The sequence below is a fragment of the Pseudonaja textilis genome, chromosome 11 (genome assembly GCF_049901715.1).
Source record: "Pseudonaja textilis isolate UNSWEBS1 chromosome 11, rPseTex1.2, whole genome shotgun sequence".
In the NCBI taxonomy this organism is placed as follows: Eukaryota; Metazoa; Chordata; class Lepidosauria; order Squamata; family Elapidae; genus Pseudonaja; species Pseudonaja textilis.
Window position 1 is genome coordinate 15,093,642 of NC_142000.1, and position 26,954 is coordinate 15,120,595.

A 26,954-nucleotide genomic window follows, 5' to 3' on the forward strand; every position below is an offset into this window, starting at 1 on the left:
ACCATCAGGGAGTGGACTGCTGCCTTCAGGGATTGTGCGGGCTGGCAGCAGTGATGAGGAGGTTCCCGAGGAGCCTGTGCCAAGTGCGAGTGAGAGCAGGATGATTCGTAGAAGAGAACAGCTGGAGCAGCACAGGCGACTCGGGAGCAAGGATGCAATGTAATGGCCCCTCCCTCCAGGGAATATAAGCCTGGTTTCAAAGGCTTTTGTAGAAAGCAAAAACATTGTAAGGACTCAGCATTATGTGTGGAGACTCCGACTTACCTGAAGAATTCTGTCAAGGCTTTTCTGGTTGAACTAATTGGCTGCAAGCCATCTTTTATTTACAAAGAAGTTTATTTGTAGATTAAAGCTGTGCAGGTTTGAGTTGCTGCGTTTGTTTGGGATTTTCTTGCTGGTAACAGGTTTGGGTCAGAACAGAACCGTCATGAATAGGAACCACTTGCCAAGCATATGAAATTTGATCACGTGATCACAGGGATGTTGCATCAGTCGTAGAAGTGAAAAATAGTCATGCCACTTTTTTTCCGTGCTATTGTAACTTTGAGTGGTAGGAGTAGTGCAGTGGCCTAGAGGTAGAGCTCTTGTCTCACAAGCAGGAAGCTGTGAGTTTGATCCTAGGTAGAGGTGGATATTTCTCTCTCTGGGCACAATGAGAATATATTTGCTGAACAAAACTCCACATTGGCAACAGGAAGGGCATCCAGCCATTAAACACTGCTAGCTCCATTCAGTGGCCCAGACTCCACTCCCGCTAGGGATTATGGGGTCATTAAATGAAGATGATGATGATTGTAACTTTGAGCAGTCAGTAAATGAACTGTTGCAAGTCAAGGACTACCTTTATATCGATTACATGTGCATTTGCCTTTTAATGTACCCTGTTTCCCTGAAAATAAGACCCAGCCAGAAAAAAAGCCCTAGCATGATTTTTCAGGATGCTCGTAATATAAGCCCTATCCCAAAAATATGCCTGTTAAGATTGTCAGCCAGACAGACGTATTTAGTACCGAATTTCCCTGAAAACAAGACCTAACCAGAAAATAAGCCCTAGTCCATCTTTTGGAGCAAAAATTAATATAAGATCCAGTCTTATTTTTGAGGGAAACACTGTATATACTTGTAATAATGTATAAATCTTGAGGTTTTGATGCACATTGACATCCTGAGTTAACTTACGTATATTCTCCTTCCACTTTCTCATCAAGTGCTTTGAAAAATATATTGCCGGAATTATTGATGATTCCACACATACACACACACAAATGCAAACACTCTGCACTCCGTGATATCCTTTTGCTGCTGGATCCAATCCTTCACTTAATCATTTCCATACTATATGGAAATGTTCTGTGATGATCTATGACATTACTACCATCCTTCATTTGAAGCCAAAAATATTTGCTTGTCTGTTACAAATATATTTACTTATTCTGAAGCATCTCTTAATGAGTTGTTTTGTCAGTAGAAGCTGTGGTGTTATCCTGATACAACTCTTGAATAATAAATAAGCCTAGCCCGGTAACAGAGAGAGGCTATGCAAGTCTAGGCAAAGAGAAACAGCAGTTGCAAAGAAATGAGTCATCAAGAAGAACGTTTCAAGAAGAGCGAGAAACCAGGGTCCAACTTCAGAGATTAGACTGCAACACATAAACTTACAAACACAAATGCACAAGAAGCTTCCATAAAGCTTTAAAAACCTGGGTTGTGCTCTCAGGTCTGGGGTGTTACACGCACCAAGAGCCCCACTCCTGGCTACATTGATAACATGTCTGATATCTTGCTTAGTATGCACTTCAAATTAGATAGGTTAATGTTTTTATTGTTTTAACGCTTGTTACTGTTTTTACAAAAAAAGGACGGGAGACACGGTGGTTCAGTGGCTAAGAAGCTGAGCTTGTTGATCAGAAAAGTCAACAGTTTGGCAGCTCGAATCCCTAGTGCTGCAAACCGAGTGAGCTCCCGTTCCTTGTCCCAGCTTCTGCCAACCTAGCAGTTTGAAAGCATGTAAAAATGCAAGTAGGAAAATAGGGACCCCTTTGGTGGGAAGGTGCAATGAGCCTTGGCATTTAGTCATGCTGGCCACATGACTATGGAGACGTTTTGGGACAGCGCTGGCTCTTCAGCTTTGTAAAGGAGATGAGCACTGCCCCCTAGAGCCGTAAATGACTAGCACATATGCGAGGGGAATCTTTACCTTTTACCTTACTGTTTTTACTGTTTGGGAGACATGGTGGCGCAGTGGTGAGAATGCGGTATTGCAGGCTAACTCTGCCCACTGCCAGGAGTTCAGTCCTGACTGGTTCAAAGTTGACTCAGCGTTCCATCTTTCCAAGGTTAGTCAAATGAGGACCCAGCTTGTTTGGGACAATATGCCGATGTTGTCAACCACCCATAAAGTGCTGTAAAGCACTATTGCTGGCAAACTCTGCTCACAGCCTGGAGTTCGATCCTGACTGGCTCAAAGTTGACTCATACTTTCATCTTTCTGAGGTCAGTCAAATGATGACCCAGATTGCTGGGGGCAGTGTGCTGCCTCTGTAAACCACTTAGAGGGGGGCTGTAAATTGCTACAAAGAGGTACGTAAGTTTAAGTGCTAAGTACTGTTTTTATTACTTTAAAATGTTTTAAAGATTTTAATTGTAACGTATGATTTGAATTTTGAGCCTCCCAGAGTCATTTGCTGAGATGGGTGACTGTAGAAATCAATCAAACAAACGCTTGTTGGACATCTAGGGTGATCAGGTTGCAATATTGGTCATCCTATTGATCATTCAGCTGCAAGTCCCTGCAGTTTTCTTGGGAAGATTCCAGAAGTACTTTGCCATTACCTCCTTCCTAGGGCTGAGAGAAAATGACTGGCCCAAGGTCATACAGCTGGCTTTGTCCCTAAAGTGTGACTGCAGCTCATGGTCTCCTGGTTTAAAGCCAGGTGCCTTAACCACTCCACCAACTGGTTCTACACTCAGCAGTTGCAATCCTCAGGAAACCTTTTGCTGCTTACATTCACATCACAACACGACCAGAGGTGGGCTTCAAAATTTTTTGAAAAAAGTTCTCTGCCCAGTTGCTGGGTGGGCAGGGCCATGGTGGGTGTGGTCTAGTTGGCCTCCTGCACCATGGCGGGGGGGTGGGGGAGGCATTTTTGCCTTCCCCAGGGTTCTGAGGCTTTGCTCCAGCCTCTGGAGGTTTCTCTGGGCTCCGGAGGCCCTCTGGAAGCTACAAACGGGCCCATTTCTGGCCTTCCCAAACTTCTGGGAGGCCTGTTTTTCACCCTCCCCGAGCCTCCGTGCACCCCCTGCAGTTATCTGCATCCAAAACAGGCCGCGTGGGGACTTCTGGGAGGGGCTGGGCAGGGTGGGCGGGGCCAGCCAGGAGTGGGATTTGGGGGTTCACTGAACTGCACAGAATCTTAGCTAGGGGCTCTCCTGAACCCCTGCGAGGCCCCAGCAGCCCATCGCTGAATGTGATCTTTGAAAATGATGAAATATCTGAACTCAGTACTCATGGATCTTGCTTGCTACAACTTTGGAAAACTTTGATAGCTGAAAAGTTGTCTTTTGGACATCATTTCTCATAGTATGTATTTTTCCTGACATGAAAACATTCAGGCGTTATACAGAGGCTGTTAAATTTGTGGATTTAGGAGCTACTGCCAAGTTGTTCTTGGTAAATTTAAGAAGTAAGTGTTAATTGATTGAAGATTGGTATGCACCAGGAGCGCAATTAAGGTTAAATTATTTATATATCATTAATTTTAATCTATATGGACCAATTATGGTCCTATTGTGGACAAAATATTGATTCACTTAGCATTCATGAAAAAATCCATACCTGCACGAATCCTGAGAGTCAATGATTTCCCGGAGAAGTGGGGTCAAGAAACTTGACATGGTACCCAAATTGCTTTTTTAAAAATTGATTTGCAATTTATATTGAGGTAAAGAAAGTAACACATTTTCTCCAAATTGCTTCCTGCCAAACTGCGCATTGTTGTGTCTTATTTCTGCACAGATGGGTAAAATCTTATTTGCAGGATATGACGAGTACCAGATGAGATTTGTGTTTTATTTGTTTTTACTTTTTAAACAACAGCAACACCACAAAATAAGTGAGTGACATAAGTAAATATAATTCTTTTGATGATTCAAGCTGTATTTCTTAAATTTGGCCAGAGTAGATAGAAGGGAGTTTGTTAGGAGCTTACTAAAGAATTGAAAGAATGTGAGTTTTTCTTTTTAAAAAAGTAATAACTATGTAAGGAAGACAAAACTTATTGACCTGTCCAAGATACTATTATAAGTTTGGTATTTCTTAGACTTATTTACATATTTGACCTGAACAATAAACTCAAATAAGCAGCAAATCAATATGCAAATAAAAAGCAAATTAATAAGAAAGAAAGTACTTTTCCATCCTACCCTAAAGTTTCTTTATAAAATGTACTTGCACATTTTCTCGGCTTGTCTAAATGATTTTTCAAGAATCAATAGCCTATATTTAACCGTTAGGTGTAACTGATAGGCAGTCAGTGTGTCTATTTTAAACATCAGTCATAAAAAGACCTCTCATATGAATTGCAAGGCAAGGGGAATTTAATACATTAATCAAATAGATTTTTGGCTGGATCTCTTTCTATAGGGCAAAAGGTGCATTTATTTGTCCCTCCATTTTTCATGAACAAATATCACTTAATATCAACACAGCCTACTTTTATATTTATATTAAGTCATAGTATTATTAATTAGGGCTGACATACTTAGAAGACTTCAATTAGTTACAAGAATCCTGATTTAGGAAGGCAAGAATCTAGTGTCCTGGGCAACTGTAGGAGAGCCACAAGAAAACCGCACATTAAATCCTACGAGGAAAGGTTGAAAGAACAAGGAAAGTTTTGCAAGACGTTTTCTGGTGATTCCCTCATGGAGGATGGAGAATATGGAGTCCTTGTTGCTCTCTGAATTTGGTTGATGTCTTGCAGACGTTTCAGTACCCAACTAGGTAACATCATCAACCCTACAAAGGATTTAGGGTTTGCTTTCCAAGCAAGGAGAGAAATTGTTTTCAGCAATTCAAATTCAGCAAGGAAGTGGGGATTGGGTAAATATTAAGAGAAAATTCCACAAAGATAGGATCAGAACTGTATGCCTTGGTGGATTTTAATTTAGTGGCAGTAAACACCTGTTGGTGATGTCTTATTTGGAATCCTGAATATAAGGTGGAAGACTTGCGTCCAACTTTAGGATCCTTCATAATTAGAAATTGGAAAGAGAAGCAACCAGGTTCTATAGAACCGGTTGTTATGATTCTGTGCAGTTTGGAGAACCGGCAAATCACACCACTGGCTGGCCCCTCCCCTCCCCACTCACCCCACCCAAGAGGCTTCCCTGAGGCTCAGTCAGGGGTGGTATTCAGGGGGTTGGGAGAGGGAGAAGTGGCCTGAGAGCAGAGCTGAACCTTCCTTAGGATTGAAGCTTCTATTTTTCAGTGCAGACTCAGGCAGCAGATTGCAGAAAGGTAGATTTGGGAGTGAAGCTGTGATTCTGCAAGCAGCTCAATCAATCTTTATACATATATTTACAATATTTACATACAAGCCACACCCAGCCAGTCACAAGACAACCAAGCCACACCCACAAATTAGGCCGTGCCCACAGATCCAGTTGTTAAGAAATTTGAATCCTACCCCTGGAAGCAACCTAGAACTCAGTAGAAATTTCCTGACAGTTAGAACAATTAATCAGTGGGACGGCTTGCCTCCAAAAATTGTAGGTGCTTCAACATTGGAGGTCTTTAAAAAGAGATTGGACAACCATTTGCCTATCACTGTATAGGTTTTCCTGCTTGAGCAGGGGGTTGGACTAGAAGACCTCCAAGGTCCCTTCCAACTCTGTTATTCTCTTATTCTGAAAGCATTTCGAACTACAGAACTCCATTTCTATATCATTGTGCACGTTTGTTCTGTAAAAAAACACATAAACCTTTAAATCTGTTTTCAAAGGCAGATCAGGGTAAATTAAAATACAATGAACATTTCATTCTACAACACGTATTGATACACATCTTTATGTTGTTTCAAAAGCCCATTGCAAAAGGCAAAAACATTCGTACACCGAAAGACAGCTGTGTTCCCATCTACAGATTTATTTCGCTACATCAGGTTTTTTTTTCCTCTTAGATAAATGCACAGAAATGTGAATAACAACAGCAAAAAGCAGAGGTGTCCAAATCCTTCTGCAAATTAAATCCATAACGATAGCATGACTGTTTAGCTAGATAAGTTTACTGGATATTTTTCAAAAGCATATGCATACTTCTCCCTTGTCTAGGCTTGAAAACTAAATAGGTTGGGGCTGGTTAGAATTTGAATGGGAATTTAAGGGACAGACACTAGACTCAGAGGCTGGGTGGGGAAAAAGAGAAGTCAATGAAAAATATTTTCCATATTTCTGCTAAAAAAACCAACAACTATGCAGCTGTCCAAGGAGTCAAATTTGACATGAAGGAGACTTTTACTTTCAGTGCAAATAACCTCGAGTATTACAGTGGGATTAAATTGATTTTTTTTCCCCCGTTCCCTGCCCCAAGTTTTTTTTGTGGGGGGAGGGGTATAGCATTCTCCACGGCATCGTAAGTCTTCATAAATAAAGTTTAAAACATACACATTTAAAAACAGTATTGATCAAATTGTACAGGCACTGAACTGTGAAAGAAGACTATTTTCCCATAGGTTTTTCTAGCGACGGAATGACTGCAGGTTTGCAGAATGCACTTCTTCAAATGGGTTCGCTGAATTGACTGGGAATGACAATACTCTCTTTCTCCCAGGCTCTTTGTGGCCCTATAAGGACAATGAATGAAACAATATTGCTGGACTTTCTAGAACAAAGATCATATTAATCTTTGTGACTTTAAAATGGCTCCTCTTGCCCCTTGAATAAATCAGTTAGTCTCTTTTATAAGGATGCCAGGTTGAACGTTATGGTAATCCTTCTAAAATGAAGAAGTCAGCGCAGAAAGCTTCCATGACATAGGATCTCATAGAAGTTGGGATATCAGCCTGTTTGGTATTCCACCCACCACCCACCACCCACCCCAAAAAAAGGCTGCACGAAGAGATTCTACTTTATTTAACATATTGAGCCTTGGTGGTGCAGTGGTTAGAGTGCAGTACTGCAGGCCACTTCGGCTGACTACCGGCTGCCTGCAATTTGGCAGTTCAAATCCCACCAGGTTCAAAGTTGACTCAGCCTTCCATCCTTCCAGGGTGGGTAAAATGAGGAACCAGATTGTTGAGGGCAATTTGCTGACTCTGTAAACCCTCTTAAAGAGGGCTGTAAAGCACTATAAAGCAGTATGTAAGTCTATTGCTATTTGGAGACTGTTCATTTTATAACAAATTGGGGGGTATTTCTATTCACCAAGAATGCTATTTTACTTTTGAAATATATTTTAAAGGAGAAGGGAATTGCTTGTGGGTAAAATATAGTATTTTTGTATACAGTTAGCTAAAATTTGGCCAAGAGACTTATGTCCTATTCCCTATTGCACAGTTTCTCTCTCCAGTGAATTGCAGCCTCCTTATCTTTTCATGTTTCAATTAAATTTGAAGCAAAAACATTAGAAGGGAATGCTTCCTACGAGTTCGGGGAGTGGACAACGTAACAGCGTCCTTTGCCACTTCCCGAAATACAGTTAGCTGGAAAGAGAAATTCAAAATACCTTCCCAAGAACGTTGTAAAAAAGGTTTCGTTAAAAAAAAAAAAAAAGGAAGCCAATTTCACTGAACAGGAAGTCTTTTAAAGATACAAAAATGAGACAGTACAAAGATCACCAAATACTTCTCAGTCTCTTAAACCTTAATCGTTATAATTTTGTACTTGTCAGAAAGTGAAGCTTTTTGGCACCGGTGTTCCTGATTGATACTTATTGAACTAAAATTTTATAAAAAGTTTTGTGAACTGGAGGCAGATGTTTAGGAATTCAAGGCAGCTCCCTTGTGGGTGAAAACACATTAAAATTATGCATTAGAATGTGTCATTCATCCAACAAGCTAGCCCGTGAGTGGAATCTAATAAAGATAGGCAATTTTGTGTGCTGCGGATTAAGCATTTGTGGCACCCAACTGAAGAACGGAAAGGACCTAAGGAGTGGGGGGGGCTGCTTGCCCCTCACTCCCTTCTCACGGTTACAAGTCTTGTCACAAATAGGGATGAAATTCTATAAATCCCCTGTTATGTGCAAATGTATTCCCAGTTGACTATTATTGTGTTGGCCATTTCTGACCTCTTCTGCAACGAAGAGAATCTTTTCTGCAGGAGGACAATGGCTTAAGGCTTACATTTATTTAGATCAACAAACTCAATTTGCTGAAGTTAGGCTACAAGTAAATGCGGTAAAATAACTCGGCTTCGTTGAACTGATAATCACATTACCTTAGAAAACACAACACTCTGTGTGACCATCTCACATATCTAAAGAGGAAGGCTTTAGATAAAGGCGGCTGTGAAAAAGACAGAAGAATAAAATAAGTGCTAGGAAGCGTTGAGGAAAATGTACAGTTCCCTCTTCAGAGCCTCTAGGGGGGAAACCCCATGATGTATTTCCACCAAGGTTTATAGTTCTTGATCTAAAATTGAATCTGCATTCAGTTTACCTACTTCATAATGACCTCTTTTCGAAGTAAAATGCCATTTTCATGCATTAACATTCAGATCATAAGGAAAGGGTATAGGGCAACTGCTATAGAAACCCTGAGCTTTTTCAAATAGATGATTAGGCCTGTGGGGTGTTGGGGTTTTGTTTTGTTTTTTTTAAAAGGGAATAAAAACTGAATTTAGAGGTTGCTTGTATTTGGGTACTGTCGTTTCCTCGTGCCGTTTTCCTGATGCCATTTTCTGTGATAGAAAGATGGATTTGATAAAACAGGTTGGCTGAGTTCTATGAAATATAGCAAATATTTGTTTTGATCTTTGTGCCTTGTTTCTTTTTGAACATTGTTGATATTCCTGAAACTGGGGGAAGCCATGTTTGTTATCAACACTTAGAGATTGATTTTATGACACTTGCTGAGGTTATTGCAAGGTGTGGAATTGTGCCTCGGATAACATTGGATGCAAAGCATTAGCATAAAGTCATTTGGATTGCAAATGGCAAGAGGAAATACATGTCAAATCCCAACTTAGAGCAAACCAAATTCTCCCCAGGGAGTGACTCAGGGACCTAAGGAATTTTGCCGCCATTATGTTGTTATTGTTAACTTTTTCACCCACATCAGGGTTTTAAAAATAGAATGGAACTCATAGTCGGTCAAAAAAGAAAGGTCTAGGACAACTCTGCACAACCAACTTGAAGCAACCAACTCATTGTGGCCAACTCACTGCAGGACAAGATTTACACTAATATCAAAGAAATGGCGGCATAGAATCATTTAAAAAAAGGATGCAAAAGGAGGGACAAAATGAAATGTGAATGACAGAAATTAAAAATATTTTTTTAAAATTATTTTAAAAACTTAAATTGAATTGTTGAATTGTCCTGCAACATGTTGTCTCATGGTGAGTTGGCTGTAGTAAGTTGTCCCATGAGGAATTGGCTTTGCTGACTTGGCCGCAGCAAGTTGACCACAACAAGTTGGCTACAGTGAGTTGGCCACACCAAGTTGTCCCGTTTCCGAAAGAGAAGGTTCTTCTTCCAGCTTTGAAGAAGAAGAGGTGAAATAGGCTGTCCAATCCAAGAAGACTTGAAAAGCCCTGGATTCAGAGGAACCAAACATAACACGGAACAGAGAGCAAGCAATCGCTTCAAGCACAGTCTTTTGGGCGTCACAAAAGGGAAGGAAAATTGAGATGTTTGGCACAATACATTTACCTCAGTCTTTACTCATGTTGTCACTAAATCCCAAGAAAAGACATTCGCAAGAACTCATCTCTTGCAGCTATTTCGAACCATAGAAGCTAAAACTTAAATATGCGAGCAACCTAAACGTCAACCACACCAGATATTCCCAGCAACTCACAATGATGAGAGAAGCTTGAAGTTATCACCTCAAGTTTAGTTTAGTTTACTTTATTGTCATTACACATTGTACAACAAAATTAAATACAATCTTCAGTGCACATCATGGCCATGAAAATAAACCACAAACACACATCCTTCACACTCCACACATTGAATTGAAAACCCCTGATATTGCATTAATATTGCACTATACAGTAGAATTCAACAGAGTTACTGCCCTGGGATAGAAGCTCCTTTTCAGCCTACTTGTCCTTGTTTTTATCATCCTGTACCATCTGCCAGATGGTAATAGTTCAAAAAATGGGTGAGATGGATCTTTGAAAATGTTTTGAACTTTCTTAAGGTAGTGGGTGCTATAAAGTTCTTCCAAAGAGGGAAGAGGGCAACCAATGATCCTCTGTGCAATGATGTTCACCCTCTGGAGTGCTGTCCTATCTGCCACTGTGCAATTGGCAAACCATACACAGGTGCAGTAAGTTAAGATATTCTCTATGATGCAGCAGTAGAAGGTCACCAGCAGCTTTTCATTCAGTTGTTTTCTGAGAAGTCTCAGGTAGTATAATCCCTGCTGGGACCTTTTGACCAGTGCTGCAATGTGAGCCCCCCAGGTCAGGTCCTCTTTTATGGTAACACCCAGAAACTTAAAACTGGACACTTGCTCCACTCGGTCTCCATTGATAAGCAAGGTCTGGATGTCTGATCTGTTCCTTCTATAATCCACTATAAGCTCCTTGGTCTCATTGGTGTTGAGGACCAAGTTATTGTCTCCACACCACAAAAGCAACCAGTCCACCTCATCTCAGTAGGCAGACTCATCCCCCACCAGAGATGAGTCCCACCACTGTTGTATCACCTGCAAATTTAGTAATAGTATTAGTAGCGTGAGTGGAAATGCAGTAAGGGACTCAACACACAACCCTGTGGTGTACCAGTGTTAAGAATAAGAGCTGAAGAAGTATGATTACTTAATCTGCGCCCCCTGTGACTGGCCAGACAGGAAATCCATAATCCAAAGGCAGATTGAATAAGAAAGTCCAAGATCTAGAAGTTTAGACACTAGTCTACATGGAAGAATTGTGTTAAATGCAGAACTAAAATCTACAAAAAGCATCCTCAAATAACCCCCCCTCCCCGCCCTTCGCTGTTCTAGATGAGTCAGAGTAGTGTGAAGAGTGATGGCTTGGATCTTGGAGAAGAGAACTTTCTGGAAACAGAAGACAATTTTGGCACTGGGTTATTTATTTCAGAAATATAGCTGTTGTAGTTAGAAGAATATGTTTCTAGAGACCTTCACAAGGTTTATGAGCATCCTACAAAGAGGAGCAAACCATTCTCTGGAAGCAGAAAATCAGTAATATCGGTTATAATAAGATAGTAATTGTGGTTATTATATTAATTTATTAGAATCATCAATCTCTTATTGTAAATTATATAATATTAGTAATCTATTAATGGTTCTTCCTTTAATATTGGTTATTCTACTAATTTATTAAAATTATTAATCTATTGTATTACTGCATTTATAATATTATTAGTCTATTAATGCTTCTTATATCAATATTTGCTATTCCACTAATTTATTAATATTATTAATTTATTATATTATTATAAAATTATATACATGAACATACACACACACACATAAATTATTATTAGTGCTTTTTATTAATACTATTAATCTATAACTAATATATAGATTATTAAATATAATAATACTGATTACACTAATTTAAGAGTATATTTAAAACATTTAAAAATGTGATGGAAACATTTTTTTAAAGAGACAAAGAACAAGCAGAAAAAGACTGATGTTTGTAATTGCCTTAATGCTCCATTTCTTGCAAGTTATGGATAAATCCATTTTTGGACATTGCGCTATGCTTGCTCTTTCTATTAAGGCATGCCATAAGCTGTCCTAACTCTTCCATTATAAAGCTTTATTAGCAAAGGTTTCTAGCTACCTTGTAGAATTTGCTCAGGGCTGAACCCTGGCCTTCTATACTTTAATACAGAAATAAAAGATGCTCCTTTTTTTCCTTACTTAGGGTTTATATAAGAACCTATTTAACCATTTCTATTTCAATAAGTACCAGATTAATGTAATCTACCATGGTATCTCTACAGGGCTGAAAGTAATATGATTTGTCAATTAAAGGCATATTAAATTTAAAGCATGATTGGCAGATTCACAGGTTGGATATTGCTTTTCCTACCTCAGACTTCAGATGGGTTTTTAAAAAATTGTAATTTACCTTATATCCCAAGATCTTTCACTGCGGGAAGGATAAATCATTAGATTGGTATCTCAGCCCTGCCTCTTGCAAAGCAGAAAAGCATTCTGTCAAGACTTGATATAGCGTCAACTAAAGGTTGATTGGAAAATACTGCTGAACCATTTCCGAATTGCAATCCAAACTTCTACATGGATATATCTGTGCTGCTATCAGAAGTCAAGCTTGAATTAGGTCTTTAGGTTTAGAACATCAACCACAGAAGAAGAACAATTCTTGTTGAAGAATTCATTCTATCATATGGTAGAGCTGGTTTTGACAAATCATTGCAGTGTGGGTTAGTGAAGGATAAGCTGGAATATGGATGAGGAAACCTTTGGGGGAGGGTTTTTCCCTTTGCCTCTTATTGATTTTGGTACTAACCCCCAATTTTTGATCTTGCTATCTGAAGAGTTCTATTAGCAAAGCAACTATCAATGGTCTATTACCTTCATGGGAAACATTCACCGTGTCGTTTAGTAGACATTGTCTCTTCTCTTGAGATTAAAGTCCTCAGCATCCACTGAAATGAATTGAGGGCTTGCAAGAATCCCATCCCATCCCACCCCACCCCAACCCATCCCATCTCATCTCATCTCATCTCATCTCATCTCATCTCATCTCATCCCATCCCATCCTATACCATCCCATACCACAACATACCACACCACAGTATTTCCATATCTTATTTTGTTCTTCAGATACTGAAGGTCATAATGACCTCATATCAAAAAGCCCCATTCTTATCATGAAAAGTAACTTAGAAATATTGCAGCTGAGGAGGAGAGATGTGGCTCTCCTCAACCCTGCTGGCAGTCTCCCCGCTCTTCACCATCTCTACGGGGTGGCTTAGCCCCGAAACCAGCTGGTTCGGGGCACTCCAGCTGCGAGCCCAGACAGAAACCGTGCACGATCGCGGATTTCTGTCTATCGCCGAAGCCTTTCAAACCGGAAGTCCCATCCCTATTATTCTATGTTCTAACTAAAAGTAGCAAGGAAAGGAAACCAGAAATAACTTAGGATACAGGCAAAATGCAAACAAACAGCATAGCAAATACACAAGAAAAGGAACTTCAGAAATATTCATGCCTTCAGGTGATAAAAACAGGGCCAAGAGAAGAAAACATGAGGCCAATTTATTCATTTCTTGTTAATCAAACATGGCTGATCGTCTGTGATGATCTCAGCCCATGTTTTTTTTAAAAAATCTGCATCTTTTCTCAAAGCGACTTAAAGAGCGATTGGTGGCTATTGTAGCTGAAAATGTCATACTTCTATAGGAAGCATATGACAGCCATTGCCAATGTCTCACCTAAACAATGCAGAATACAAACTCTCTTTTAAAATTTCAGTGGAGAAATAGGATTGAGAGTGCAGAAAGCAAAGATTCAAGAGGGAAAATAGTGGTTTGTGGCATACGTTGCAGACTCTTTTCCAGAACAGCGTGCTGCTAGTTTAATAAGGATATCGCATATCCATGGAAAATAAATTGCACAGATTAAGGAGTCTGTGTGATGCCGAGTATCTTAACATGACCCAATTCCCAGTTTGATTTGGCTTTGCTTACAGTATATCAGCAGATCATTTGATCTGTTCAAAAAGATGAGAGATTACCGTGTTATCTAATTATAGAGTAACTCTGCAATAAATGTATGGGTGAACACACTACGGGAATGTTGTCTAGTTGCTTTATCTGGTGAATTAAAGACAACTGATTTCTCACAAAACATACCGTATTTCCCCATGTATAAGCACCCCCTTTGTATAAGCCACCCCCCCAATTTTTGGACTGTGAAGTTTTGAAAAAAATATTTTATTAGAGAAACAAGTTATGAAGAAAGAAAATTTACAAAGAAACAAAATTCGACGTCTAGATCTACAACTTCGGTCATGACGCCGAAAGCGGTGCGGGCGACGCTAGCAATCTACGCATCGGAACGAGAGTAGGAACGAAGCATTCAGGCCAATGCCTAGCGTATGCATTTCTATCGCATACTCGCACTCGTAATCGTATCATCACGTACAATTTTTACAAAAAAGTATAGCATACTGCTGGAAAACCAGTTTATTCCTACTTTATTATTTTATGCATTTTTCACGTATAAAAAGTGTACCTGCTTTGTATATGCCACCCCCCTACTTTTTGGGCTTGAAAATTTTGGAAAAAAGGGGTGGCTTATACATGGGGAAATACGGTACATATTCAGAATTCCAGTTTATGAGACTAAAATATGTAATTCAGCTCCTGCAATAAAGTCCCTGGCTTTCATTTTGCAGACACTGAGTTCTGTCTGCAACATTTTTTCTTCATGTCCAAAGCTTTTGATTCTGTTCAACTGTGCAACAATGGTGCATCTGTAGGTTTGTGTCTGTATATTTAAATCACCACGCATGCTATTCGGGTTCTCAAACTCACACTATTTTGATTCTCTGCTGACATGCCTGTGATATTTCATCAGAACAAATCCGCTATACATAAAGAATATATAAATAAAGTTTGCATAATGCAACTTTTATATGCTCAGTTGTACCTGATGAGCTTCCACACAATCTCACAGCCAGATGACACCAAGTTTATGAACATGTAGAACCAATGTTCATACAACTATAAACATAAACATCTTTTCAATGCAAATGTCCCTATTGTTTGCATGGTCTCTATTTTGTTGAGACAGAAGGTGACACTGGAGGATTAGCAGTTCAGCTGTACTCTAACTGTGCCTTTAATATAATATTCTAGCTCAATACCCATGTTCCACTACAAAACCATGTGGTTGGGTTTAGTTTTGGGGGAGGAAAATAAGGGAAAAAAATTCTGCCTACCAGCATCCATTGGCTAGAGTCCTCTGGCTAACGTCCTGTCAGTGTGTGAGAGAGTTGAGGGCTGTTTGGAAACTGAAACAGTATTTGCTGTGTGAGCAAGAAGGAGACAGTAAGGAGCCTGGGCGTGGCTTAGTTCAACTGTTCGGTACTAAAGCAGCTTGGTGCTGTGAAACTAAAACTGAAACTGAAACTCCTCTGCTTGTGTTTTGCACTTGGAACAGATTTCTTTTCAGGTGCGGAGGGGGAGTAGAACTCCTTAGCGTCAGAGCATGTTAATAATAATATAGGAAATATTAATGGTCATTTCGAAAAATCCTTTGTTAGTGAGCACCTAGAAGCCAAGAGGAACATAACATGCCAAATTTCAAGTTTGTAGGCTTTACTGTTGTGGAGATTTTGTGATGATGCGTGAGTGGTATTTTGCTTATAGATAGATAGATAAATAGATAGATAGATTCTTTCTGAAGCAGTTGGGAAAGGAAAGGAATCAAATGGGGAAAAACATACTTAAAACACAATCCTCACTGAATGTTAATGATCAGCTATGGAAAAAACAGTTATAAGTTGATGTTGTAGACATGATGCTTTTATCAGATCATATCAATGACTGGAGTTGGACGTAGATAAATGCCTGCTATTATGACCTTATGATTTAACTATGGTCGGATAGGAATGCATTTATTATTATTTTTTTACTCCTTGTTTCTTTTTCATCTACTTTCATGTTTTTGAACCAAGGCTGTGATAATGTGCCATAGAGATTTATGGCCATTGGTTGGAAAGGATGATTTTGTAATTTTATGGGACAATAAGCAGGAAACTTTGTTCCCGCTTGTCAGATTTCCAGAGCTACTAAACTTTTGCACTGTGAATGAACCTTGAGGAGCTGCCAGAAATATTGGCAGAATGACCCTCTTGTTTTAGTACAGAAATACAGTTTCTCCATTATTCTGTAATAAAACCTCAGGAACCACTTTGACATCTCTGGTTTTATTTTATTTTTTGGTGTCGAAATTGGGCTTTTTTGACATCTTGTACTATGCTCGTGGTTGATTTTGGAGTATTGCCTTGTGAAAAGGAGGAGAAGGAGAAAGAAGAAGAAAAAGAAGAGGAGGAGGAGGAGGAGGAGAGAGAGAGAGAGAGAGAGAGAGAGAGAGAGAGAGAGAGATTTCAGAACCATGGATAGTGCCAAGTAAGGGCCATGCTTTGATAAGGCTCATCCAGACCTTGATTCCTTGACAAACTACAGTATATCTCCTAACATCTGTACTGCCTCTTTCTAAAGGATAAAACTTGAAAGGAATCCTTCTGGGTTTTTTTGTTTGTTGCTTTTTTAGCTTTTCACTTTATCACTTTTGCTTATGAGCATTGGAAATTGTAAGAGTGTAGAGAGCTCATTTGGAGAGAATTTGGTTTGTGCACTCTCTCTGAGTCTTCCATTTTGTATTTGTTGTTGTAGCTGTTATTCAAGGTCATAACCTTAGGAATTACGTGCCCAGCTTATGAAATTCTGCAATGCACCAGATACAATAGCAGGGAAGAAGTAGATGACAGTTTATGGGAAAAGTGGAAATTGCAAATTGTGGAGACAAGAACAGACTGATGAAGAGCTATCTATCAATCTATCCCAGTTCAGGAAACATACTAAAATTGTGAATTCTGAGTCCTTGTTGTATCATGTTTTATGAATGAAAACAGCTATGAGAATTGCATTTGGATTGTTATATTCCCCCAACCCAATTTTTCATGTGCATTACTTTCCAATAAATACTATGAAGTATTTGAACCTGAAAGTTAATTACATTCTGATCTACGTTATTACTCCATGAGTTATGAACCAACTTTTTCCCCTTCTTAATAAACCTAACACATTCCCAATATCCCTGCTGGAGACACGGATCTTCAGATTCTTCTGATTCTTTTAGACTTTTTTATGCTAATTTCCTGTCTTTTCCAAAGGCAGGAAATGTGTTCAACAACATCTCTTCATTGCCCAATTTCTACACTACTTATTTACTGCCTTTCACCACTGCATTGCAAGCCCAAGTGCTGCGTATTTCAATGTTATCTTTTAAACATTTGACAAGTCAACCTATTTTACTGTGATTATTTTATACTAGGTTGGGAATGTAATAGTTCCTTCTGGACACGTTGAAGTGCAGGATTTGTAGCATCGTTGAAGCCCTGTAATTTATCATAAATACTCTAAAGATGCATTTTAGGGCAATGCTTAAAATTGTCCTGGTTTCTTTCCCCCACCTCCTCCCAATATTATCCCAAAGCTGCAGGGAACCTGCCAGAAGTCTACATTTTCTGAGGTCATGATAGATACATCAACACATACACAAATGCGCATAAGCAAAGCTAAGCTTTGGAGAGCCTAAAAAATGGTGTGAGATCTCAGTTGGATTGTTGCACAGGTCACGGATCTCTCTCTTCTTCCCAGCTCTCCAAATTATCGGTCTGCACTGCAGTGAGGTTGAAAATAAAACTGAAGGTTGCTTCGTGCTAGTTTTAATCTATTCTACTTGGGGTTTTTTTTTCCTAATTTTAAGTGAAACTTTCCATTTTCTTCTTTTCTTTTTACTTTATGCAGATGACCCAACATATATCACCATAAGCTTTTAGAAAAGCATTCAAGACACGGTTTTAGAAAGCATGGGGGGGAGGTAGGGACAACTTCCTCATAAGAAGTTTTATTGGACTACTATTGGTTTTAACTCCATTTATTCATTAGCTTTTAGTGCAGAGCAGATTCATTCATTAAAACCTGTGGTTTTTTAAAAAAAAATCCTTTAAGGGAAGTCATCGTGCTGTACCGTGAGGTATTTGCCTCACAGTGATTTTGTCATTTGCCTACCTTAGATATTAAGGTTTAACATGGATTAATGTAAAATAACATTACATTTTTCAGAACATTCCAGAAAGTGTTCTGTTAGAGAAAATGTACTATGCACTTTCAGGAGAATATAGGAAAGGATATTCCAAGAAAAAATCAAGAGGATTTGCGTGTATTTTTCAAAACTTTTTCAAGAATTAAAAAATATACAGGTTTGTATATTTCAAGTAGAATTTGCGTGCATGCAAGTATGCAAAATTCACATCCCGAACATAAACTGTTTCAACTCCTTCCCTCAAAACGACACTATAGAGCACTGCACACCAGAACAACTAGAGACAAGGACAGTTTTTTCCTGAATGCCATCACTCTGCTAAACAAATAATTCCCTCAACACTGTCCAACTATTTACAAAGTCTACACTACTATTACTATTAATCTTCTCATCACTCCTTATCACCCATTCCCTCCCACTTGTGACTGTAGGACTGTAACTTTGTCACTTGTATCCTTACTATTTTTATTGACTGTTTCCTAGTATGGTTTGATTGCTTATTGTACCCTGTGACTATTATTAATTATTGTACCTGATGATTCTTGACTCTCAATGAATGTATCTTTTCTTTTATGTACACTGAGAGCATTTGCACCAAGACAAATTCCTTGTGTGTCCAATCACACTTGGCCAATAAAGAATTCTATTCCTGTGGATTTGTTTTGTTTTTTAATTGCAATGTGTGGTAATGGGCTTGTGGATAAAGGCATGCAAAAGTGACCTAAAGGGAAAAAGGATTAATTTGCACTTTGCTTCATTTTACTGGTTCACAACTTTAAAAAGAAACTAGGGTAGGAACTCAAATACTAGCAACACCACTGTTATCCAAATGTGAAGATGAGGAACTGTACATCAAAGACTTATGGCGGAATGGCAAGAATCGAAATAAGGGAAGCAAGCACAATTACTTGAAATATTAAGCAGAGATTTAAGGAGAGGTTGTAATATGATCAAAGGAAGAAAGCTAGATACAAGTAGTCCTCGATTTACAACAGTTCATTTACACGAAGTTACAACAGCATTGAAAAAAGTGACTTATGACCATTTTTCACACTTAGGACTCTACGGCATCCCCATGGTCACATGCAGGGGTGGTATTCAGCAGGTTCTGAGTAGTTCTGGAGAACTGGTAGCGGAAATTTTGAGTAGTTTGGAGAACCGGCAAATGTCACCTCTGATTGGCCCCTCCCCCATCTATCCTCTGCCTCCCGAGTCCCAGCTGATCAGCTGGGTCTTTTTGGTTGCCCTGCATAGGAGAACAGAGCTGGAAAGCAGGTTAGTGGGGTGGGGAGGGAATGGGATTTTGGAGTAACCTTCTCCCAGGAGTGGGTGGGAATAGGGATTTTGCAATATCCTTCCCCTGCCACGCCCACCAAGCCAAGCCCCACCCACAGAACTGGTAGTAAAAAAAAACTGAATCCCATCACTGGTCACATTAGTTACATTCGGATGATTGGAAACTGACCCACATTTATGACAGTTGCAGCATCCCAGGGTCATGTGTTCTGCTTCGTGTCTACCTTCTGACAAGCAAAGTCAATGGGGAAACAGGATTCACTTAACAAGGGGGTTTCTAATTTCACAAATGCGGTGATTCACTTAACAAACGTTGCAAGAAAGGTTGTAAAACGGGGCAAAGCTCAGTTTAGCACATTTCTCTCACTTAGCCACATCGATGTTGAGCTCAGTTGTGGTCGTACATTGAGGGCTGACTGTATTTTGTTTTTTACCATTGGGGTAACCCTGATGTTGATTTGCTGAAATATTAGAAATGTAATGCAACCTGAATTCCTCTCAGGAATAGGGCGAGGTGGGTGAGAGAGTTTAATATGGGCCTCTATGTTGGAAGTTGAAATCTGGTGCCAGGTTTTTAATGTTTACGTTTTTAATAGATTTAATAGGGTATCATGTTGTTTTTATTAGCGATAGTGCTTTAATTGTTGGATGCGCACCGCCATGAGCTCAGCGTAAAGAGGGACTTGTTTTAAATAAATAAACATAAAATAAATACATTAGTTGTTTGAGTAGCATATTGCCTCGGGCCCTTTTTTGTGTGTGTTTTGATAAATTAAAAGATGGGAGATTGACTTTTTCAAAAGGTGAGCGTGCAGGAAAAAAAGCCAGTCTGGATTACACTTGAGGAAACTCGAGCCTTTCATTCCGTGTTTTCCTTTCAAAATTAAATCTATGCAGTTTAAGAAGCTGTTTTATTCTGGGTCAATATATATTGTTTACTCTGATTGGTATGAGAAACATCTATCTCCTTGTCTGCCTCTATAATAATGTTTAATTACCCTGAGCTACTAAATATAGAGTTATGTCCTTCTGGGTACATCAGCCATTGCCTTCAGGAGGTAGTTGGATTTTTTTTTTTCAGAGTGTGCAGTGGTGACAATGGGGAAAAATGCTTCCCCTCTTTGCTACCTAAAACTTTAAAAGCATTCTTTATACATTCCCCCCCAAAATAGAACTCCTTCCCGAATGAGGAGAAACTTGGACAATTACCAAAAGAATGAAAGAGACTAAAAGGTAAAGGTTCCCCTTGCACATATGTGCTAGTCATTTCCAGCTCTAGGGGGTGGTGCTCCTCTCCGCTACAAAGCCGAAGAGCCAGCGCTGTCCAAAGACGTCTCCGTGGTCATGTTTCCAGCATGACTAAATGGTGAAGGTGCATGGAACGCTGTTCCCTTCCCACCAAAGGGGTCCCTATTTTTCTACTTGCATTTTTACATGCTTTCGAACTGCTAGTTTGGCAGAAGCTGAGACCAGCAGTGGGAGCTCACTCCATTACGTGATGCTAGGGATTCGAACCACCAAACGGCTGACTTTTCTGATAGACAAGCTCAGCACCTTAGCCACTGAGCCATCGTGTCCCCAGATGAAGGAGACTAAAAGAAGATTAAACAAACTAAATCTGATAAAATGAAAGTACTGTGGATAAGTGGTTTTCAAACTAAGAAGTGGGAAAATACTGATTTACGTTCGGATTCTTCAGTCTCATCGTTCACATATTATGTTGGGAAGCTCGGTGTTTCCAGAAGGTAATTGAAAAAAAACTAGTTTTTATTCACATCTCAACGTAAGAGTCAGTTATTATTTTTTTCTCCTAAAAAGGAAGAGCTGAAGAAGCTTCTTGGATAAGAAGCAAAACATCTTCGAAGAAAAACAGAGAGCCCAGCTGCCTCTTGAAAAAAGACTTTTGGGATAACTATGATTGAAAATCTCCTTTAAAAATCTTTGGAGAGAGGGAGCTGCTGCTGCAAGAAAAAAATTCCCTCTCCCAATTAACCTTTCAAATAAGATGTTTAGGAAAAAGAGTGTTGCTACAATATTCCAAGCAGTGCTTCTTGACAGGATCGTGTGCCGCACGCAGTACCACACCTCTATTTTTCACTTTGAGAAGGGGGATGAAAAATAGAAACATAGGAGGGATACCATCAGTAAATCTCTATAAGCGTAGATGTTATCACCACAGAACTCGTAATATCCTTGACCAGTTTACACCATGAAATCAAATCCCAATCTAAGGTAGCATTTCATATAAAGTATAAGCCAGACAGACGTTCACAAAAAGGACCAGTTTGTACAGTGGTGGGATTCAAACATTTTTACTACCGGTTCTGTGGGCATGGCTTGGCTTGGTGGGCGTGGCTTGGTGGACATGGCAGGGGAAAGTTCCTGGAAAATCCCCCACCCCACAAACCTGCTTTCCAGCTCCGTTCTCCTGTGCAGGGCAACCAAAGAAGACCCAGCTGATCATCTGGGACTCGGGAGGCAGAGACTAGATGGGGGTAGTTTCCACCCATTGCTTCTTGTCCTGCCCTCAGGTGTTTTGGAGAATAGCTTGGCTCCCTCTTCTTTGTGGCAACCAATCAAATATTGGATCACTGCTATCATGTTACCCCTAGGCCTTCTTTTCATCAAACTAGACATACCCAGTTCCAGCAACCGTTCTTCATATGACTTAGCCTCCAGTCACCAGTCATCTTGGATGCAGTATTCCAGGTGTGGTCTTACCAAAGCATTAGAAAGTGGTACTAACACTTCAGGTGATCTTGATTCTATCCTTCTGTTAACACAGCCTAGGTCTGCATTAGCTTTTGGGGCAGCTGCAGCACACTGATGGTTCATATTTGGAGTTTAATCACACCCAAATAAGTCTAAGACTTCTTTTGCTCATGATGCTGACAGTATGCATAATAGCTACAGATCCTTTTGTTGGTCTAAAAAGAAAAATTATGTGGCAGGATTCTCTACATATACTCCAATAATATCAGTGTATTACAGATAAATATAGCTGATGCTCCAAATCTTATATACTCTTAGAAGCAGACCTGTCATCTGCAGTCAGTGAAGTATACCTTACAAATATAAAATACAAACATTTCATTTTTGTCCTGACAAGATTTCCAGGGCCATAATGGATGAAATTGCTTCTGAAATCTACAACTTCATATTTTCTGCCATCCATCTTCTTTGTACTTGCCAGAGACGTGTAGACAAGTTTGGTGACTGTAGACCATTCTTTAATAGAATATCAACAAGGACATTCCTGGGGCAAGACTGAGGTAAATTGTGCAGTTATAGGATAAATCTTTCCATGATCTATCTGTAAATGTAATATATTTGATCAGAATTGTGCTAAAATCTAAAAAAGGTTTGTGTCCCCCTAAAATAAGTCGGGCCATTTCCCCCCTATGTTGTCTATAGTGATTTATAGTGAATGTCCAGGTTCCCATTATTTCAGATATATTTTGAAATATATCAAAGATATGCAATATCTTTTTGTATCCATTTTGAGTGTAAAAAGTTAGCACCCACCACTCTCCTAGAAGAATGAAATATTTTAGGAAATGTTAAAAAGGCAGAATATTTGGGTGCCAGCTTATCTATAAGGCAAAAGACCTTCAGCTCCAGGAAGATGGGATTGTTGTCCAGGCCATAGTCATTCAACCACGATAGGAATTGCCCTTCATTGCATTATCCAGCAAGATTCAACCAAGCCTGAGACATAGCCTACAAAGTTAACCATGACCTCCCACCCCCTCATAGTCCCCTGGGAGTCTGACAACCAATAGAATACATTTCTTGCACAGGAACAGGAAGCTCAAGGGAAAGGCCCAAGAGAGGGTATAAAACTTTCACTCTCTTTCTCTCTCCTCCATGGGTTCAACTGCACCAGAACCATGTTCTTAAGGGTTCTATTCCATTAAACCACCTTTCCAATCAACCTTCATATCTCCAGTGTCTTTCTCCCCACTTGGAACTGAACCCAAATGGATATTTTGTCCAACATGAGGATCATGGTCAACATGTTGGTCAACATGTTTGCATGTTGACCAACAGACAGCACATTTGTCTTCTAAAATTGACCCTAGAAATGATGTAACATCATGATGCAATCTTATCCCAGATTATCAACTGATTCCTTTATGGAGGACAGTCAAGTGATTGTGCAGAGACAGAGACAGAGAGAGACAGGCAGAGATAAAGATAGAGACAGAGAGAGAGAGAGAGTACTTGAAGGGCTGTCATCCAACAAATGTTATAATTGGTCGGTTAAAGCTGAGCTTAGGATACAGGAGATCTTAAGTTGCAAGAAGAAAAACTAGGATAAGGAAAACTTCATAACAGTAAGACTGGTTACTTTGAGAAATAATGGACTCTCCTTGGCTGGAACTGTTCAAATAAAAGCTGTCAGAGATGCTTCAGTCTAGATTCTTCTGTAGAGTTGAACTTGAGAGCTTTAATGATCTTTTCCGATTCTAAGTATCAGTGACTGTATCCTATGATTGACAGCCAGCATGCTTGTAGGTGTTTCCTTGATACATCTATGTCATTTCTGTGCGGGGAGGAAAATCAAATCAGAGTTAATTGATGCAAGAGATCTGTGGGGTTCTTATAAGCATGTACATGTGAAGCATTTTTCAGAGCGATTAAGAAAATGTTGGCATACATGGATAGGAATAACGCAACCCCCCATTTTGAAATTTCTACCTTAATGATAAAACAAACTGTTGAATTGTCAGAGGAATTTGCGTCTCCCTTGAAGAGGGAGCTAGAGCAACCTCTCTCAATATTCACTTAAAAAAACAAATAAGAAAAGAAAGAAATCCATCTGCTCTTATGTGAAGTGAATTGAAGCAAGTTCAGACACCATCTGTGACTAATTCCTTTTCAACAACTTGGGAACTTTGCCATCCAAAGGGTAACACAAAGTAGGTGGATATGTGTCTTTTCCTTTAATTTAGCTTAATATAACCCCTCGATTCCAATTTGCTGATAATGTTTTGTATTTTTTTTTAAACTTCAGTTAAGAATTTTCATTTTGGCCAACCAATAGACCATACCAATTTCTGTTGCTGAAAGCTGAGGGAGGAATTGAATTGTCCGGGGAGGTGCGGGGGGAACCATCCAGTTGTTGTTGCTTTTGATGTTTCTGCAACCTTATTCTATCTTTTTGAGTAAAGAATCTTGCCTTCTGTGAAGCTAGAGCGGCCAAGAATTTGATCATCTTGCACTTGCTTCGTGATGTGATAGATGATGATGCCAGATGAAATTAGCTGCATCTCCATCGATATTTTAATTATTGCCATGTAATAACATGTTGTCAGCTCCTATTAATTCATACTAGACCACAGGCCTGCCAATATGACAGGGCAAATAATTGCCCATCAGTGATGATGGAAAACAATTTCATTTTTACCTATAGGCCGTTGGACTCGGCTTTTGTGTGAAAGCAACTGTTTCCAAAGGACAGATGGTTAGGATTAAGAGAAGGTCATTAACTTTCAGAACAGAGGCCATAATCTCCAATCACGGCATCTGGACCCCAGTTTTGGATGCCTTTCTCCAAATGTGTTTAGGTTGGGGTACAGCAAATAGCCAGTGTGTATTTTGGAGAAATAAATATCATTGTTTCACACTGGCAGGCTATTTCAAATGGAGCAGAATAGTCATCCTAGATCTTTGGCATGTGGAGAAATATGGCTTGCTCGACAGGCAGAACAAAACTGTAAAAAGCACGTCTTTGGAAAATATCTGTGTTAGTAAGCTAATAAGTAATTCCACGAGAAATGAATATAACTCAGTGGCCGAGTGAATGCTGGGCTCACCAAAGGTCTTAATACCCAGTATTTTCTGACTGATAGAAGTTGGTAGGGAGAAAAAATAATTCTGCTTTAAATGTAAGATAAATATAAAAATATAAAGCACAAGACTATCAGAATGTGCTATAGGCAAAACAACTTCTTCTTCTTCTTCTTCTTCTTCTTCTTCTTCTTCTTCTTCTTCTTCTTCTTCTTCTTCTTCTTCTTCTTCTTCTTCTTCTTCTTCTTCTTCTCCTCCTCCTCCTCCTCCTCCTCCTCCTCCTCCTCCTCCTCCTCCTCCTCCTCCTCCTCCTCCTCCTCCTCCTCCTCCTCCTCCTCCTCCTCCTCTTCTTCCTTCCTTCTTCTCTTCTTCTTCTTCTTCTTCTTCTTCTTCTTCTTCTTCTTCTTCTTCTTCTTCTTCTTCTTCTTCTTCTTCTTCTTCTTCTTCTTCTTCCTAGCATATTCCCACAAGTGCAGGGTCCACTTTTCGGAGCATTGAACACCACTTTGCACAGTCAGCTGCATCTCTAGGGTGCAGGCTCACAGTTTGTATATCTTTGTTGATGGTGTCTTGCTGTCTCCGTTTTGGGTGCCTGCTAGGTCTCCAGCCATTGACTTCTAGTTGGCAGGCAGTCTTGGCCATGGTGGAAGGTGCTACTCTCAGGATATATCCATACCAGTGGAGCTGCCCTTCTCTCATCTTCTCTATAATTGGTGCCACACAAAAATGTTGTCGAATGGTGTCATTTGTGTTGTGGTCAAGAAGGGAGATGCCCAATGGAGAATCCGCATTTCCATGGCGTGGAGAGAGCTTTCGTTTCCTGTTGTTGCTGCCCAGCATTCAGTGCCTTACAGTGCAACAGGGCAGATGGTTGTCTTGTAAGTCTTAGATTTAAGACAGGTTGGCATTCGTCTGTCACCACATAACACACCGGGGAGTTCTCACCAACACATCCAGGCTGAATACACTCTTACTCACAGCTTGCCATTGATTTCACCATTGCCTTGCAGATGGGATCCCAGATACCGAAAAATGTCTACCTTCTTCAGGTTTTCTCCATTGATGTGAGGTGGTGACAGTCTGTAAGTACTCAGAAGGGCAATTTCTCATCTTTGTGGAGACCAAAGTACGCTGGACATTGGTTTAACCAAACACTTGTAAAGCAGTTGTGAAGGTGTTATTTACTTTGACTGGATACTGTTCCAGAAGTGTCATACTGGGATGACATTCTATTTAATGGGCATTCAACACTTGGAATCCTTTTGATTAAAAAAGATGTTCTGTCCAAAGCAGACATTTCTCTATACGTTTTTATTTCCTGTAGAAATAAGTCCTATAAAAATTAGATAATATGCTTATCGCCTGGCCCTCACCTAACACACATTTTTTCCTATTATTTCATATCACTAGTTTTAATTGTAACATTTATTGTTTTTAATTTGCTTGTTTTTAATGCTTTAAAATGCTCTTGCTAAGTGACCTGGGTTGTAGAGGAGATCACCAAAAATTTAAAATAATAAAATACTACTGTGACTATGACATTAAAGTAGATGGTCTGGAAGGGACACTCCAGATATAAGTAATTTTAAAGACACAGAGCCTTTGGACTATTAATCAGTCATGATTAAAGCTATAAAAAATGAGATTTTGAAATCAAATTTGGGGGAGCAAAAGAGCTACAAAATGATCCCGTTGGAGACTTGTGGATTTGGGTTATGATTTGACCACTTCTGGTGTAACAGTAAGCTTCTGAGCTTTTAAAAACCAAGAGCATGGAATTCAAGCTAACAAGCTATGCGCATAAGCAGCAATAGTGATGAATATTGTCAAATTTATTATATTGAGTGTAATAAGATT

General features: G+C 39.5%; 2 long non-coding RNA genes across 2 annotated transcripts in view; one reads left to right on the plus strand and one right to left on the minus strand.

Annotated features, from left to right (window-relative positions):
* The window catches only part of LOC148124844 (uncharacterized), a 112,242-nt gene extending 99,442 nt beyond the window's left edge, over positions 1-12,800 (minus strand). The window contains exons 1-2 of the long non-coding RNA XR_015744973.1: positions 12,274-12,800; positions 8,437-8,504 (exon numbers count right to left, since the gene is read on the minus strand). This is a non-coding gene — a long non-coding RNA (uncharacterized LOC148124844). The remainder of the gene's footprint in view (positions 1-8,436; positions 8,505-12,273) is intronic.
* LOC148124843 (uncharacterized) overlaps positions 1-26,954 on the plus strand; it is a 139,007-nt gene that overhangs the window by 105,106 nt on the left and 6,947 nt on the right. The window lies entirely within an intron of this gene.